Source organism: Callorhinus ursinus, unplaced genomic scaffold, assembly GCF_003265705.2.
Source record: "Callorhinus ursinus isolate GAN/ISIS: 27379988/994484 unplaced genomic scaffold, GSC_fseal_2.0 scaffold2, whole genome shotgun sequence".
Taxonomy (NCBI): domain Eukaryota; kingdom Metazoa; phylum Chordata; class Mammalia; order Carnivora; family Otariidae; genus Callorhinus; species Callorhinus ursinus.
In genome coordinates this window covers 43,562,641-43,566,509 of record NW_027397064.1, presented here as the reverse complement: position 1 = coordinate 43,566,509, position 3,869 = coordinate 43,562,641, and the positions used below count along the sequence as shown (strand labels likewise).

Below are 3,869 nucleotides of genomic sequence, written 5' to 3'. Positions count from 1 at the left end.
TTGCATTTGTGCTAGCCGTGTGCCGTGCAGGAGGGTTTCAGTGTTATTTAGCCTCATCAACATTCTAATTTTATTTTTATTTTTTTTTCTAATTTTAGACTTACTAAACGGTGTTCAGTGTTACCTAATGGTTGTAATTTATATTTCTCCATTGACTGATGATGTTACCATTTTTTCATGTACTTCTTACCACACACACACATATATTTTCTGATAAAGTGTCTATTGAAATCTTTTGTTTGATTTTTTTTTAATATGGAACGCTTCACAAATTTGTTTGTCATCCTTCTGCAGAAACCATGCTAACCTACTCTGTATTATTCCAATTTTAGTATATGCCCCGCCAAAGCAAACTCTCTTTTGTTTTTTTTTTTTAATTGGGTTGTTTGTTGTTTCATTATTCGATTTTGAGAGTTCTCTATGTATTCTGAATACAAGTTCTCTATTAGATGTGTGACTTGCAAATATTTTCTCCCCATGTTTGTTTTCTCTTTTCATTTCTTTAACGATTTTGTTCAAAGAGACAAAGTGCTTAACTTTGATGATGTTCCATTTATCAACTATTTCTTTGATATATATTGTGATTTTGGTGTTATATCTAAGAAAACTTTACCCAAAATCAAAAAGATTTTCTCTCACATTTTCTTCTAGTGGTTTTATGGTTTTTGGTGCTTCGTTTAGGTCTATGAACTATCTTAAGTTTATTTTTGTATATGGAGAAAAGTATGGATCAAGATGTTTTTTTAAATAAATGGATACTCAATTATTCCAGCACAATGTAAGAATTCTATTTTTTTCTCCATGGAATTGACTTTGCATCTTTTTTGGATATCAATTGACCATATATGTATATGTCAACTTCTGTAATTTCTATTATGTTCTGTCAGTCTATTTGTTTATCCTTATACTATGATCGCACTATATTGACTACTGTAATTTATAATAAGTCCTAAAGTCAGATAGTCCTAATCATCCAACTTTATTCTTCTTTTTCAAGTTTTTTTCTCTATTCTGGGTGATTTGTATTTTTTTTTTAAGATTTATTTATTTATTTTAGAGAGAAAGAGAGCGCGCATGCATGTACAAGCGGAGGGAGGACCAGAGGAAGAAAGAGGACCTCAAGCAGACTCCACACTGGGCACACAGCTTGACTTGGGGCTCAATCTCACGGCCCTGACGGCATGACCCTGATATTGTGACCTGAGTGGAAATCGAAAGTCCGTCACTTAACCGACTGAGCCACCCAGGTGCCCCCTGGGTGATTTGTATTTCTATATGAACCTTAGAATGAGCTTGACAGTTTCTACCAAAAAAAAAAAAAAAAAAATCCTGCTAGGATTTTGACTGAGACTGCATAAAATTTATAGTCCAATTTGACATCTTAACATTATTTTGGGTTTCTTTTCATATATGAGGTATATCTCTCCATTTATTTAAAGTTCCTTTGAAATCTCTCATCAGAGTTTTAAAATATTCAGTGTATGGGTCTTCTACATATTTTTCAGATTTGTTAAGTATTTTATCTTTTAATGCTATTGGAAATGGTATCTCTTTAAATTTAAATTTCCAATTTTATGTTGCTAGTATGTACGATAAAATCAATTTTAGCATGTTCATCTGCTATTCTGCAATGTGTTAACCTCACTTAGTAGTTCTACTTTTTTATTTTCCAATCTGGATGACTTTCATTTATTTTTCTTGCCTTACTACCTATCTAGAATCTCTCATACAATGATAAATAGGAGTGGTGAGAGTGAACATTCTTGCCTTCTTGCAGGTCAGAGGGAGAAAGTTATATATACACATAACCATGTAAGAATAAATTACATGGCCCTTTGCCCCGGATATGAAAAATAAAGTTCTGTTATGTAATCACAGTACAATTATCAGTTTTGTTAATTTACATTGATATAATTCTCATATTTTGCATCAATACTCCAATTTTGTCAGTTGTTCTAATAATGTTTTTTACCCCATTTCGCCCCTCTATTAGAGTTTGCAGCCTAAGGCCAGATATTGTGCCATCTGCCATCTCTCTTTAGTTTCCTTTGATCTTGAACATCTCCAACAGTGTTTATCTTTTCTAACATTGATGTTTTGAAGAGTAAAAACCCCTTTTTTAAGTCACATGTTCTTCTCTTACATTTATCTGATGTTTCCTCATGAGTAGGTAGTTGTTACTGTATTCTCAGCTAGAATACTGCATTAGCTGGGCTGTATCTTTCCAGGTTCTCACATCTGGAGACATATCATATCCATCTATCCTTTATTGGTGATGTCAGTTTTGATCACCTCATTAAAATAGTACCGAAATCCCCACTGTATAATTATGAGTTTTTCTCCCTTGAAATTAATAATTAGCCTATGGGGAGACACTATAAGATAATGCAAATATTCTGCTCCTAATAAAAAATTCTTTATAAATTTGTTGTACATTCATTATTTTGCCTAATTCTATGTAAAACATACTGTTTATCAAATGATTATTTCCCAACTTTAACATTCCCTCCACATTGATGAGTTGTCTGTATTTACTGTAAGGAAGAGATCTTCTTTCTTTAATTATTCATTTCTCCACTTATTGTCAATATGGACTCATGAATTCCCATTCATTCAGTGGATTATAATTCATTAATGCTAATGAATAATTCACTGGTGCTAAAATTGTCCCAGATTTGACCAATAAGTGGCCCTTCAAACTGGCAGTTGTATCCTTATGGCAAGTTCCTGTCACTCTTTTTTTTTTAGTACTTCCTTATTTTCTGGCATAACAAGAAGCACCAGAACCATGTTGTACTTACTGTGCCCAGCCCTGGTATCAGATTTTTCAAGGTGCCTTTGTTCATTTTAAGGAAGAGTGGTAACAGAGAAGAAGTTATGGGCACTAGGTGGGTTCATTGCTACTGGGGTGGGATTTCTTCCTGATCTTTCCTTGGACAGAGCTAAGAAAAATATGCATATATACATGCATATACATAGACTTATCTAAACTATAGATACCCACAGACATATGTACATGTATACATAAACAGTCACACACATGCACACTAATAAAGTATTTAAGAAAACATAAGTTCACAGTAGTACATCCAATTCCAATCTAGCCCTATTGGGCTTATATTTGCCTTTCCCCCTTCAAAATCTATTGTTTGTCCATAGGGAAACCTCTGGTTCCCAACATCAAAACGTTTTCCCATTTGTTCAACTATTTAATGCATCTAAAATGTTTCAGAATGTTTTGTCTACATTAGTACAATCAACAACCCTATTAAAAACACTTCAGGATTTGTCTGTGAGTCTTCACACACTACTTTGCTCAAGACTAAGGGTATATAAATACTGTGTTCATAAATTACTTTGATTAGTTTGTTATTTCACTTACTTTCCCTATAGCATCTTCATGGTAGTCAATGGAATTACAATTAGGACATTTGTTTCAGTGTTGTTTCAGTTTTTGTGTTACCATTTATCTTAATTTATATCTAAAAATAGGTAGAATGTTACATGCTTTCAAACATCAAAATTATATAAGACGGCATACTCAAGAAAGTGCTACTGTCTCCTCCTTATGCCTTCTGTTTCATTCTTACCTCAAATTTTCCTACCATGTTTGTCTTTTCAAACTACTATGAAACTGTGATTTACAAATCAAGCCATGACAGCATTTGAACTTGGAGAAAATTCAACATTTATATATTAATTAATAATTTGACTTCTGCCTTTTCCACTGTTCTCCACTCAATTACAATAGTTTCATTTGACAACAAAAAGCTGTAAATACAAACATAAATACAGGCACTATTGTTTGGCACCTCTTGATTATAAAATTGTCATTCTTATTATCCAGAGTATACATATGTGTGCATATG

At 32.8% G+C, this 3,869-nt stretch overlaps 1 non-coding gene across 1 annotated transcript; it reads right to left on the bottom strand.

Moving 5' to 3' along the window:
• Positions 1-249: 249 nt before the first annotated feature.
• On the bottom strand, positions 250-354 carry LOC112808292 (U6 spliceosomal RNA). Its single transcript, XR_003204325.1, has one exon. It is a non-coding gene; the product is annotated as a U6 spliceosomal RNA (small nuclear RNA).
• Between the last annotated feature and the right edge of the window lie 3,515 nt (positions 355-3,869).